Here is a 16142-nt window from a genome sequence, read left to right on the forward strand (position 1 = left end):
CGTCTGTGACATATGAATCATTATTCTCAAACATACTCGGTTTATATACCAAACAAACTGACCACATCGTGCCATAAAATAGAAAATAACATTTGTACAAGATTTGGTCAAATGTGGCTGTGAATAGGGGGAACAGTAATTAATGGACTGTGAATAACTCAAGAATGGTAAGTCTTATAATGATAGTCTATAGGTCAAAATAAAGCTTATAATAAGAGGGACACGCATATGAATAATTAGGCTACTTAACAATTATAGAATAGGAAATATACATATCATACTGGTCCATAAATAGTTCTCAAAGTTACCATTCATAAATCTCCACGGGATATAACACAAATGCTAATAATAAATAAATAGAAAAATAAGAATTATGGTCTGAAATAGAGTTGTAAAAATGAGACATAATGATGCAGTCAAGTGAAAAAAAAGAATTGGACTAAATCCTATGATGTAACAGGTTGTAAGCAGCTGACGAGAACCCGACGAAATAAAATGAATTCATGTTATTCTGCTCAAATCTTTGTTTCTGCACCATACCTTATAGTCAGAAAGTAATATAGCACACATAAAACTCTTTGTAACCAATTATATGTTGATTCGAATTCAGTAATTATATGAATCCATTTAATAACACAAATCAATCATCCTCAGATGACAGAAATCAAAGCTCACTTTTGAATGATTTTATCATGTTGAAACTGTAGTCATAGACTTGAGGGTAAAAGTATACCACTATGACCTTGAACTACTACTACTACTACTGTAGTGTGGTCTACTTATATCCATATAAGTAGTATATAACGATGGTCGGACATAGAATGTATTTTGGCAGAAGACCGATAAGGAAAGAAGAGGAACGAAGCGCAATTGGTAGGAAAATGCATGAACAATGAAATTAGGAAAGATGAACTGATATTTACAGAAGGAACAGTCAAGATTGAGACAATTGATTGCTATTTTGCAGATTAACTGTATGGTTATCAGAGATAGTCTGTAATTTGTGCTTAAATACATTCGGTTGTCCTCAGTCGTGTTTTGTTCACTACACTACTACTACTACCACTTATTATTATTATCATCATTAAGAAACATTGTTCAGCTGCAAAACAATTAACAATGAGAATCAGTAAAATCACAGTTTCGATACGAATAATTAACCCCTACATAATGAATTAAATAATGAAAGGCAATGCACAACTGATACAATCGCAAAACTGTTAATCTAGAATTTTTAAAACAAAATGTTTATTCTAACCTTCTATTGGTCAACTCACCAAATTAATCTGCTTGTTTTGTTAAAGCAGCTAACATGGCTATTTGAATATTCCTTAGAGAAAGTATACACATACAATGACTATGAACTTGAAGTCAATCCTTGTAAGGATTAATAACATTGATGACGTTTTATCCATAATTAAACTGAAGGAACTATGACTGAATACAGGAGTGAATTGTTTAGACAGAGAAGAGTTTCAAAACAACGGTAGATAAGAAAGTTTGAGAAAATAGTTCGAAAACATATCAAACCACAAAGTTCAACAGGTTGGAGACAAATCCAAAAAAATTAGATTTCATGGAAGAGCTTCATAAGTATTTAAATAGTAATTCACTATACATTGAGTTAGTTATATAATCTACCCTTGTGGGCCAGGTTATTTTTGCACTGGTTTTCAGGAGAACCACATATCACTCAGACTTTCACGTGACAACCCAAACAGTACAGATCAATTCAGTCTAACAGGAGAAGAGTTTCGAAACAACAACAGATAAGGAAGTTTGAGAAAATACTTCGAAAACACATCAAACCACAAAGTTCAGCAGGTTGTAGACAAATCCAAAAAATTAGATATTAACAAGGCGATAGAAGTTTAAGCATTCATGAAAATGTCTATGCTTAAAAAGGTCTTAATTTCAATAGAAATAGATCACGATTATCACCTCTCAATATTACACCAGGAATTAAACCAGCATTAGATTGCCTCTAGACGAAACAGTGCGTGATATTAAGGACAAGATTGCAGTCAATTTATTACATTAAAAACTGCATATTTTTAGTCTAAATAAAGACTAATTGTAGGCACTCAAAACAGCTACGAAATGATATTACAATCATCTTTACGAAAGAAGGTAAGGGGAAAACAACTGTCATTATGAACAAAACAGACTAGGGGAAAAAAGCCAGTTGTGAGAGATCTACTTAGAATAGGGGTTCGTGGAGATTGTAGTAATTTTAATAGTTTCATTCACGAGTCAGCCTAAGCTAGACAACCATTGGAAATCTGGAAGCACTGGACGGTCGTTTCGTCCTAGTGTGCGACTTCTTAACAGTGTGCACCCACGACCCCACACCCGGGATTTGAACCCAGGACCATCGGTCTCTCATGTGAACACTTAACCTCTAGACCATTTAGCCAGTATTAAATGCTGTTAATATCTAACTTGAATAGGCCTATGGTCTTGCTCAACCCTTCATCCATTGTCTGAGATAGGTAACTGTCTCACAACCGACAGAGATTGGACTCCAGGAGTCACACCTTGAAGCTATTCACTAGTGGGCACATGATTACTATCAGAATGGGTATTTGTGAATACCGGCTCAGTTGTCTAGAAGTTAAGTGTTCTCATCCAAGACCGATGATCCTGGGTTCGAACCTTGCATGCAAGGTCGTGAGTGCACACCGTTAAGGTGTCCCATACTAGGACGATAAGGGCCATCCAGTGCTTCCAGATTTTCAATGGTGATTTAACTTACATTGATTCATGAATTCAACTACTAAAAATAATTTGGATATGTTCACTCTTGATGGTTTTTCATTCTACAAGTTCATTTATTCATCAGAAGAAATCAAATTACAATAAAATCATTATTCATATCAATCTCATTATGTGATAAAATGATTCAACTTTAAAATATGTTTTTCTTTGATCTATAAAAATGGGATTGAATTTAGCTATGCCACTTCAAAGTTAATTTATTCAGAATTTGTTGTTATTTTCAACAACAAAATTTCGATCAATTAGTATTGTTTGTTTGAATCTTCCCATTGATGTTTAGGACTTCAACTGGTCAGTGTCTTATTGTCATATATGCATCCTGTGCATATTGCCTCAATATAGCCTTAATTCACAAGCATTGTAAGCAAAGATGGATAGTGGTTAGCAGTGAAATCTGAGACGCGCGTTTTGTCCTATTTGGGACTCATCAGGTGGATGTACCTGAATCTCAGTGTTGATGTTCACTATGGGACTTCGAGATACAAAGTAAATAACAACAAGTATTTAGTACACAATGTTAGGAGTATATCGAGGCAATACTCACATTATGCACATGTGCCAATAAGAGACTGATCAATTGCAGTCCTAAACATCAATGGGAAGATTCAAACAAACAATACCAGGTGTTATTCAACTTCACCCCACTGCTAGCCACTATCAATCTTTGCTTACAAAAAATTTTGTGTTTAACTAAACTTATTGCTGCTTTTTCATAGTTGAATTCATGAGTCAAGTGATGCTAGATCACCCGAAGAAAACCTGAAAGCAGTGAATGGCCGTTTCGCCCTATTGTGGGACTACTCGAATTTCGTCAATGAAAATTATTCATTCGAGATTTTTTATGTGACTGACATTTCTGAGATTTTCAAATCATTGTATTTCAGCTTATGTGATTTAAAACAATCATGATCATTTTTAATTTTGTACATTCTTGATATCATTTGTATAAATAAGTTTTGAATTCGGGTGAAATAATTATTTAAACACAATTGGATAATGGCTAGTAGGGTTATTCATGATACATCGTTCGGCCTGTTTAAGACTCGTCAGTTGATTACACTTGAAACTCATTCAATGTTGATATTTAAATAGGCTCGAAACCAGTATATTTCGTTACAAACACGAACGTGTTATCCACTTGGTTATTGAGTCAAGATAGTCCTTTACTAGTGCAAAGGTTATTAATTATAAATATTGGCATACAAAATAAGGTAGTTATTGCACATATAATAAGCTAATCATTCACTTAATACAATGTTCCTGAGTGATTTATTATTATCACCATTTTCAATAGAACTTGATCAGCACTAAAAACACTAGACAAACACATTATTGATTGCCATTCAATCGTCAATCAATATGTAGTTTTATCACTCAGGATATCAATCAAGGTTGTTGTCAATGTGAATACAGTGTTTGAGAAACAAGCATCTATCTACCAAATCTAGTTATTGAATATCACAAGAGTTTGACTGATTCAATAATCAAACAATGTATTTCCAACTACTCCACATCTAATGATTGAAGTTACAGATGTGAATCGATGGATGCTGACACACTGGTCTAATAAGTAAACAACCACTGTGAGACTTGAGTGTTTTGCGTTGGATTCATGATTATGATGAAGGATGAGTACTGAAGATGATGTGCACAATGAGAAGAGACAGATGTCATTCTACTACTTCCTAGTTTTCAATGGTCATCTAACTTAGATCAGTCTTTGATGTGACCTAGGATATCTATTATCCAGTTATATCGAATGCTGTATATTACTCAATTTCATTGCATTCAGTTTAAATCGAGTAGTGGTATATTCCTATGAATTTCCCCTGTTAATGATGAATGACTTTTTCTACTGTCTACTGACAAATGTTATTTTACAATTAATGGCTTTATCGATTTATCATCAATCACTGTGGAACATATGCAACACGGAGAACACCAACTCAATCATATTTGATGGAGAGATTCTGGAAGTGGTGGAATCATTCACTTACCTGGGAAGCATCATTGATAAATAAGGAGGATCGGATGCAGATGTAAAGGCGAATACTGACAAAGCAAGGACAACATTTCTAGAATTGAAGAACATATGGAACTCAAAACAACTCTCAACTAATTTCAAAGTCAGAATCTTCAATACGAACGTCAAGATGGTCAGTTCTACTGTATGGAGCTGAAACTTGGAGAACTACTACATCCATCGTCAAGAAGGTGCAAGTATTTATAAACATTTGTTTATTCAAAATACTCAACATTCACTGGCCGGATACTATCAGCAGCAGCGTTTTATGGGAGAGGACAAACCAGCTTCCAGCTGAAGATGAAGTTAGGAAAAGACGTTGGAAGTGGATCGGACATACATTGAAGGAAATCACAAACTGCATCACGAGGCAATCCCTAACTTGGGAATTGTGTGATGGAGTTGACAAGATAAGGCCGAAAGACACATTACTCTGGGGAATAGAAACAGATATGAAAAAAGATGAATGTTAATTGGAAAGAAACTGGAAAGACTGCCCATGACAGGGTTGGAATGGAAAATGCTGGTGTCCGGCCTAAGCTCCTCCATGAGGAGTAACAGCCATAAGTAAGTACTGTGGAACATTGATTGTGAAAAATAAACAAGTTTGACTTGAACTGAAACACGTTTTGATTTTTCGACATTGTGTATGAAATATTTAATTGAGAACAGAGTTGGAATGAATTTCTCGTTGAAAGTGTTATTGACACGAATCAAATGTTTAGTGCAAATTTCTATTCATTAAAAGGTTAGATAAGTTTTGTGAGTAAAAGAGAAAAGAAAAGGAATATCACTGTATTAGTGTGATCTAACTCTTTACTAACCATAATAAAATATCAACTCGATGTATTCATTTCAAAAGAACCTAATTATTCAGCTGAAAAAGTTAACATGTTTAAATTACAAATAGAGATTTGATTGAAAAAGTTTTGTAGAGTTTGGTTCAATGTGTATATTGTCCTTGTCCTAGATTTTTCTTTTCCTTGGTACCATTACAAATCAGGAAGTAGTGGATATCTGTCTCGCTTTGGTAATAGCACTTCTCAGCAACATTTTCCACACACTTCAATTAGGGATAAATATCAGGACCTGTAGGTCTATGAGGTCAATCGATAACAAACACATCCTGCTAATTAAACCCCTTCTGTATAAAATAAGTTTGTTTAAAATAGTGGCAGTGTAGTGAACAGAACACCGGTTGGGGTCAATCGAATGTATTTAAGCAAGAATTACAGACTATCTCACTAAATTCTGATAACCATACAATGAACAATTAATGTGCAAATTAACAACCAATCGTCTCAATCTTCCTTGTTCCTTCTGTAAATATCAGTTCATCTTCTCTAATTTCATTGTTCATGAATTTTCCCACCCATTGGGCTTCATTTCAGTTCTTTCTTTATTGGTCTTCTGACGAAATACATTCTATGTCTGACAATCACTATGTACTACTTATATGGATATAAGTAGACCACACTACTGTAGTATTAATAATAATTAAAATAGGACAGTTTATAGTTACTCACTGCTTCCTTCACTATAATAAACAAATACTTTGCTACGTAAAAAAAATGATTCCAATTAATCCGTTGTCACAGTTTTAAAAAAGTACCAAACAATTGTCTAGTTTATCATAGTGATTTAAAACAAAGTTTCAAAACAAACAAACAAGCAAACTAATATGCGCTTGATTACTCAAAAGTTCTGGATAATATGGTTTCTTTTATTTTTTTGAGAGGGGGCAAGGGAAATTCATTGTGATATGTGTGGAGTTCAGTTAAATATATAACCAATAAGTCACGTTTTTGAGACCAATGAAATGTAATTTGACAAAAAAAGATAATGACTTTATTAAACACTTGGCTAGATCTAATTATCCATAGTTTATTTTATTGTAAAATAAATAAGTGGAAAATTTGAGAACGTCATGGTCTGTAAGTTATATGTTTATTATATTAGTTCTTCCTGTTCTAGTGAGCACGGGTGGAGACAATTGAACGTATCTAAGCACGTTCTGTCTCACTAAAATCTGATAACCATACAGTTAACAGTTAGTTTGCAAAATAACAATCAATTGTCTCAAATTTGACTGTTCCTTTTGCAAATATCAGTCCATCTTCTCTGATTTCATTATTCATGCATTTGCATACTGAATGTGCTTCGTTCCTGTTCTTTCCTTATCGATCTTCTGCCAAAATACATTCCATTCTTGACCTACGTCATATACTACTTATGTGGATATAAGTAGCCGACGCTACACTGTTAGTTGTGCTAGAAGTAATAATAAGTTTATTGAACATTTTTTCTAGACAGTTATCAATGTCAAGTTATAAAAGAATGGTGAAAAATATTGTAGTTGAGATGGAGGTAACTATGTGACTTAGTTATTTACACCCTTCGTAACTGGGTGATAAGTGATTTATAAAACAAATATATTTTACCTTCTTACTTACTTACTTATGCCTGTTACCACATGTGGAGCATAGATCACTGAGCAAAAATCTCTAACCAACTCTGTTCTGGGCTCCTTTTTCCAGTTGTTTCAAATTCCTGTTCATTCTCTTAATTTATGCCTCCAACTCTCAGTGCAATTCGTCCTTTGGTCTTCTTCTTTTCCTTTCACCCTGAGGATTCCGAGTTGTGGCTTGCCTCGTGATGCATTTTGATGATTCCCGTAGATTTTGACCTAGCCACCTCCAACGTCTATTCCTAATTTCCTCTTCACTCAGAAGCTGGTTATTTTTCTCTCACAGTAGGTTGTTGCTGATGGCATCCGGTCAACAGATCTATAGTGTCTTCCATAAATAGCCGTTTATCAATACCTGAACCGTTCTGATGATAGTTGTAGTAGTTCTTTAATTTTCAGCTCCGTACAGTAAAACTGTCTTGACGTTCGTATTGAATATCCTGACTTTGTTATAAGCTTACATTTATTTTGAGTTCCAAATGTTCTCCAGTTGTAGGAATTCTGCTCTTTCTTTGTGCATCGCTGCCTACATATCTGCACTTGTCCATCCTTGTTTATCAATGGTGTTCTCTAGGTACGTAGAAGCTTCTTTCTTTTCCAGAGCTTCTCCGTCAAGTGTGGTTCTGTTAGTGTTTATTGTGTTGTATAATAATATCATTGATAGTCCAATACAATTAAACATATAACTTTACGGGTTATATTATGACCTTTCAGTCTAAGAATAACTATTTGTTATGGGTTGTTTTACACATATCTATACTGTTTTGTTCTAAATACTTTGTGTATAAAGAAAAACGTTTATTTTATTTTCGTATTGGTTGTTTGAATCTTCCCATTGATGTTTAGGACTGCAATTGATCGGCCTCTTATTGACATGTGTACATCCTGAGTGGATTGCCTCGACATTGACTTAAGTCACAAGCATTATAAGCTGATATGACGGCAGCTAGCAGTGGAATCCAGGATGCGCGTTTCGTCCTATTTTAGGAGTCCTCAGCTGGATGTACCTTTATCCAAGTTCATATTCACTTCAGGACTTGTACTCATTACCGTTCGCTCCAAACGTCATCACGTTATCAACTTAGCTATTGAGTCCAGATAGCCACTAGCTTGTACAACAGGGTAAAGTTTAATTCATTTTTGTATTAGTGACCTATATATATAGTTAGTTAGTCAGCTGTTTACTTGAGATCATACTGTTTTATCTTTTAATAGAATGTCTATTTGTTTGCTATATCTAGCCGAGAGTTTTATCGATCGGTTGTTTTGTAATAACAATAAAAAACTAGTGAATCTGTTTTCTTAAGGAAGGGATATCTAATGTTTATAACAAATGTAAACCAATTTTTGGTCAATACTGCTATGTAGGACCATAAGGTTAACAATAATTACATACTTCCAATGGACATTAGTTGGTCACTTAACCATATGGTACGGAGCTAATGATTTCAGTATTATGCAATAATTATGATCATTGATTTGAGTATAGTAATTTAAACTCAATTGAACATTCAAAGTTCAAGGATAATGATGAATCTTCAAAGGCTTAGAGAACTTGATGAATCTTTTGTGAAATCAATAAAAAAACAAAACTCAAATTAAAGTTAACAACAAAGATTTACGATGTATATAACTAAACAGTTTCTCATAAACGGTAGCACAAAAATACCGTTTAGTTGTAAGCTCAGTAAACGAATGAATAAAAGCCATTTGATAATTTTTAATTTTTTCATAGTTGAAATCATGAGTCAATTGAGGATAGACCACCATGGAAAACCTGGAAGCACTGGACGACTGTTTCGTCCTATTATGGAACTCCCCAGAAGTGCGCATCCACGATCCCGCTCGCGGAATTCGAATTTTATGAGGTTTATACATATTGGTAAACAATGCAATCTTTTCCATAGGTTTTTGTACTTGGATGTAGATAAATGTTTCGGAAAAAGTACAATTTAAGGACGAGTCTATTGGAATCAAGAAGACAACATTCGTGTTTTAAAAAAAGTGAATGACTTTCATCTTAGATCGTATGAAGAAAGCAAAGTATCTCGAAAGTCTTAGAACGATAAAAAAGAATTATTTTTGGCCATCATCAAGTTAGACGTATCAAATACTCTATTCTTCCCATCAAGATTTTATATGATACAAAAATCGACAGTATCCTTAGATACCCACTCTGACACCATTGATCCTAACCAAAACCCTAACTTTCAACATTTGATTCAAACACATAACTGTGACCCTAAATCTTCACTACTAAATGTTTAACTGTAAACTCATAATCCTAGGCCTAAATAAATGAATATGCAGCATCGTTTTTCCTCCAAACTTCTGAGATTCTTCTAGTTGTTGCTTGTGTCAATGTAACATAGATTAGAGCTCCCCTGGATATATATATTTAGATGATCAGTTTGTTTCCCTAGCATAGCCAAACTGAAGGAACTTCATTTAATGAGATGTTGAGTGGTCTTCCAATGCTGATACTGATATACACACTTCCTATATGTAAATTTTACCTGTTACTTGAGTGAGAAGTCAAGGGAAGAATAAGAATCGGTGTTGATCAACTAAACCCAAAATGTATACAAACTCACTGATGGGTATATATACATACCTCAAATAACTGAGTCGAATCTCGACCAAGAGCATTCATCTATCAATAACATTCATCTGTAATTTGGTCTTGACTTAGTCAGTGCGCAAAGGTATGTGATGTGAGTGATAGTGTGAGCCTATCAGATCTCCTTCCTGAGAATAGGTATCTTTCTTGCGATTGAGCTGCGATAATTAAGCTAGGAATAAGTGAAAACACCCATCTAAATGAGCTTCACTCTATGAGCTGATTACTTTTTGTACTGAGACATACTAACTATAGGAACAAGCCATCTTGTCTAACTAATCCAACATTTAACTTCAGGTTTGCATCACTTATACTAATATTATTTAGATTTTTTTCTTTTGTCACATTCAATCATGGGTGGTCAAGGAATGAATGGTGATCAGTTAAATTTTTTATTACATAAATCATAACATATTCAATAACTTAATCCAGATTCTGGTTTTGGTGTTTCGATGTTCAGTGAAACATTCTTTGAGGTGAAAACCCTCGTTTATGTCATACTGTAGAACCTGATCAATTCACTCTTCACAGTTACATTCATTGTTAAAAAATTAGCTTTTAAGGTCCATTTTTGTTATCCCCATCTTTATTTGTTTATCTAGTTTAATTATACATATTCATTATTAGTATGGAGTTGTCAAGACTTTTGAATATTAGTAAGTTCATAGACTCACCGAAGTCAGACAATTATTGAAAAAAGCACTGAAAAGATTGCCATTTCGCTCTGCAATGGGACTCCTTAGAAGTGAACATTCACAGTGCTGTCACAGAGAGTCGAACCCAGTCTTTTGTATGAAGCCTTAACCTTTATATCACTGAGTCATCACCCAAAGGTATACAAACTTCAAATGCTGTGAGAAGTTGTCTGATGATCTTTCATCATCTTGTAGTGAACAAGAACATGAGTGAGGACAATCGAATATCGATATCGCAGAATGACTGAAGTTAGGCTCATACAGCGTCAGATGAGCCAATTCGTTTTTATCAAGCGTGATTCAATATTTATGGTCAGACAAAAATAAGTGACAGATATGTGGTGAGTAGGATAACAAATGCACACACATGTGCTTACATCAAAATAGTCAAGGTTGATAAGCGACTAAGTGATATGGTAAAAATGTAGCTTCGACAAGATGAATGGATTGATCTGTCTAGTGACTAGGACAACCTATATGGGCTTGACATAGTACCAGCCCCTACAAGTGTACCTACATTAAAAATTCATTCAATATCATTTCTCAAAAAGAATATTTACTATAAAATTCAATATTAAAATCTACTTTTAAAGATTTATAAATCATAAAAATATTGGAAGAGATAGATTGTGGTCTATAGTGGAATCCAGGATCTCTTTTTCATCCTATTTGTAACTCGTCAGCTAGATGTATTTACTGTATAGCCAGTACTAATATTCACTCTGGAACTTGAACTAAGTACCCTTCTCTCTTTAAATGTCAAACACCAAACTCATTCTAATAATGATCTAGATAAAATTATGATTCAAAATTACATTATTCTAAGATTAATAACCATTTTCTAAATAAGAGAAAAACAATCGCTTATCATGTACTATAGATCAGAAGGGGTTTTGCGGAGATTTCAGTATTTTCATAGTTGAAATCATGAGTCAATTGAAGCTAGACCACCATGTAAAACCTGGAAGCACTGGACGGCCGTTTCGTCCTATTATGGGACTCCTCAACAGTGCACATCCACGATCCCTCCTCGCGAGCGAGATTCGAACCCAGGACCTACCAGTCTCGTGCCAGAGCACCTAACCGATAGAACACTGAGCCATGTATTACTTTTAAGTTTTGTGTTGAAAAAATGACTGATAATCAGAATAGTTTTACTTTTAGTGAGAGGAAAATGAAATTTAAGAAAATACAAATAAAAAGTTGTATCCTATTTCCACCCCTCCCCCCTCCCTCTCTCTCAAATATTTTCATGATGGTTCTTTTTTTAGGTGAACATAAACTGTTACTATAGTAGTATCAGTAACATCATATACCTCATAATATCAATTTTTTCTTTAAATTTATGAACAATACACAGGAAACAATATTTTACTTACATAAATTATGACCTGAACATATTACTTATTACTTAAAAAATCTATGTTAAATAATAATAATAATATTCTTATATTATTAGTAGTTGATAAGCCATTGTAATCTTTTTACATCAATATGAATGTCAGTTTTAATGTAAGGTAGTATTCAATGCTGATAAGTCAGGATAAAAGGGTAAGTTCTTGTTTTTGATGTGAAATTTTATGACATTAGTTTCTTCTTAGGCGGTAATTTAATGTTGATTTTATGCTCAGTGAAAAGTTTTAGTGACATTTTCTGCAATGTAATTGATGTGAACAGCGAAACAAGAAGCCCTAACAAACTACGGAAGTTATTTTTGGGGACGTTATTTTGTTTAATTCAAAGCTTGTATAACAGTAACATTTACTTTTACCCCTAGTCTATTCTATAGATTATAAGCTTTCGTTTGATGTATGGTTCACTGCCATAGGCTTTTCTGTCCCAAAGCTATTGTAATTTAGACGTAATCTTTTGTACTCTATTTTGTAGTCTAATCTCCCAGTTTGGGACATAATTGTATTTTCCTAATTATTGACGTTGTGGTCGGGTTAGTCATCTATTTATTCATGTATCTTTTTACACTAATCTGAAATCGGGTACCAGATCGGAATTTGGAATAAAGCGAGTAGTGTTCCAGTTGTCTTGTCTTCTCTCTCTTACGTGCTTGTCAGCCAATCAGGGATAGAATAGTTTCTTCTTTCTACCCCACTTCGAACTCACGCATACTAGCCAAAAGATTAAGCCAGTCAGCCTATCGCTTCAAGGTCCTAATCTACATTAGACAAGTTATCCTCGGCACGAAAGTGGGTAGACAAATCAAGGACGTAACAGTTTACTTGAATCTTCCCAATCATGTTTAGGACTGCAATTGATCAGTCTCTTATTGGCATATGTGTGTATTGTGCGGATTGCCTCTATATTGCCTTAAGTCACAAGCTTTATAAGCAAAGATGGATGTTGATTAACAGTGGAATCTAGGACGCGCGTCCCGTCCTATTTGAGACCCGTTAGCTGGATGTATCTGCATCTCATAGTTGCTGTTCACTCCGGTACTTGAACCAAGTACCATTCGCTTCAAACGCCATCGCGTTAGGATGAAACGCGCGTTTTGGATTCCACTAATAGCCACCATCCATCTTTGCTTTTAAGGTTTGTCACTTAAGGCAATATACAGGAAATACGCACAGTACGCACATATGCCAATAAGAGGCTGATCAATTGCAGTCCTAAACAACAATTGGAAGATCCAAGTAAATAATACTAAGTGAATTTTAACTTCATCCCATTTCACAGACAGGTGGATATCGCGAATTAGTAATTAAGTGGATAACGCAATGGCGTTTCAAGCGGACGGCACTGGGTTCGAGTCTCGGAGTGAGTATTAACTCTGACGTGTCCTAAATAGGACGGAACACGCGTCCTGGATTACATTACTAGCCACTACCCATCTTTACTTATAGTGTATTATTCACTTCAGGCTGATATGTTTTGTATTAGTTATGTGTAAATTTCGTTCAGAATTACAGATGTCAACTATCAGTGTGACATTTATGCTCCTTGTATTATTCTGTAAACAAATTGTATGTATTTTACAGTAACTTCGTGTACCTTTCCATGCATTCGATGTTTACTAAGTAATAATCTTGTGTGTAAAGTCAGTGTATAAATGAGTGCATTTGGTTTAATGATGATGTGGTTTTGGTCGACTTGTTTAGGGGATGTGCTTTAGGAGAGTCAATAAATCTTCATTTGTACCATTCTTACTTCGTGTCATGGGAATTCTATGGGTTCCTGTTTCTGAATATAAACAATAAGACCTCAGATACAAAAAAGAGCCGACACGAACATAACAGAAACGACGTTAGATACAGCAAATATAAATTTGTATTTCGTTCAGGAAATAGCATTGTTTAAACAGTGATAATTATTTTATTTGGTGTCTGATTATCTTAGAATATTCTCAGTGCAAATCTAGCAAATCCATAGACAACTTCTCTTCTGTTTCCATTCAAATCATAATATATAAAAGGTTAATTTTAGATTCTCTCATATCTCTTTTCATCACATGATATATTTGATCCGTGAATTTCAACGTGATTGGATTTCGTCTCTTTAAATGTTAAACAAAGAGAAACATGCCAACAACTTAGACGGTCATCAGTATTACAGTAACTCAGATACAATTGAGTTTGTTTACATCTAATTCAGCTAAGCCCTTTCGTTAACTTATTTAATGGACAGTCATTCATACAATAATAACTGTCTATACCATTGTACCTTTATTATATACGCTTGAACATTGCTTACTGCCTACGCATTTATTCATTCTGCTAGCATTATTATTATTCGCTTATTTGATCCTATGATTCATGATTTTCCACTTATATATATATGAACATTTTTATCCTGTTTACTACTTGCCCTGTTTGTTCTCTGCTTTGCATTACGCTACACCGTACTGTACACGCTTACTCATTCATTCGGCTCTACGGCACTGCTCTTTCATGTTTGCTTGACGTGCCTGTGATATTGGATAACTGTGTGTGGTTCAGTAATAAACGCGATCAACCCTTCGTATTCGTCTTCTGATTTATACATCGTTAGGACGTTGTCGAGTAACGGTTATCAAGATGAACAATATACGAAGCTTAGGGATAGTACCGAATATCGACCACCACATACTTTTCGGAGTATGTAGTTGTGTGACATGTTGTATTCGTTTTGTAAAGGAGGATGAGCGCATTGTGCGACCGACATACACGGTTCATTATTTAAATTAACAGAAAGATATATGGCAGTAATATCAAATGTAGTGAACGACAACTTAGGTGGGGAAAACCAGTTTATTGTTTCATGCACAACCACACAGTGGTTTAGTAAATTGTGAAAATCATACATCAAATACATCGTTTGCACATCTTATTTGAACTATCTCTTACAAAACTCATTGTTCCTTCATCTCTGTTGTTATGTTGGTTGCTTTCAGATTCCTTCTCCCTTCTATTTATTTCAATCTTGTTAACCGCCTACCACCAGGTTCTCCACTCCCAACTGGTTTTACGTACTACTAATTTGTGTAAAATCGGTAGCATTCACCACACTCGTCCTCCCTTTGGACGGTCGCCCCTGAGCTTGTTCTCCTCTCTGTGCCACTTTCCTATTTACCTTAGTCTGTGTCACGCTCCTCGTTAAAGTGTTTAGTTCTCCAGCGCACTGACTTTCGTGGCTCCGTCAACCCGATGAGCCATCTAAACTCGATGCCCACCCAGCAGCTACACGTCCCAACTGCTCCTCGCTGTCGATAGCAACTTCTACAGCCAATGCCACCTCAACTAGTGAGTTCTCTTCCATCCCCTCAGAGGCGTCCTTAGAACTGCACCCTTCTCGCTTCCCCTTCGGCAGGGACACTAAATGTAGTAAGCAATCACTCAGGTGGGGAAATCAATTTATTATTTAATGCAAAATTACAGAGTATCTTCGTAAAATATGTAAGTCATTGAGTAATGATATACATCATGTTTGTCCAGTCCTTAGGGCTGATCAAAATTTATCGATCAAGGCGCCATGTAGCCACTGAGCTAAGTGATGTGGCATATCGAGATTATTGGATGTTGTTGTCATCATGAACCGGCATAAGTTAGACAACCGTGGAAAACAAGAAAGTACTGAAAAGCTCTTTTATCCTGATGCGCGACTCATCAACACCGCACATCCATGGCTCTACAGAAAATTGAGTTCACGACCTCCAGGTCTCTCAAAGGCCTTTTAACTTTTGAACTCGTGAACTGAGTTTCAGTGGTCTACATATCTAAGTACAATTGATTTGAGACAGTGAATGCCCATCCACCATTGTCTTCGATAACTACTTCACATCCGACTCATTTGAACTTCCTTAGTCACCTCTTTTAACTAGAATTACTAAATTACTTCTTGAAATTAGTCAGCGATCTAACGGTAAAGCGATTGTTCACAAGACAGAATGTCCGATCCTCTGTGGTAGAGTCATGGGTGAAATCTACCGAGGAGTTTCATACCAGTATGAAACAACTGTCTTTCCAATGCTCCTTAGTTCTCAGTAGTTATTTAACTTCTGTCAGTTCATGATATCAATAACTTTACTGATTTCTAATCTATTAAAGGCATGTTCGATGTAGGATACAA

The sequence above is a fragment of the Schistosoma mansoni genome, chromosome 1 (assembly GCF_000237925.1).
Source record: "Schistosoma mansoni strain Puerto Rico chromosome 1, complete genome".
In the NCBI taxonomy this organism is placed as follows: Eukaryota; Metazoa; Platyhelminthes; class Trematoda; order Strigeidida; family Schistosomatidae; genus Schistosoma; species Schistosoma mansoni.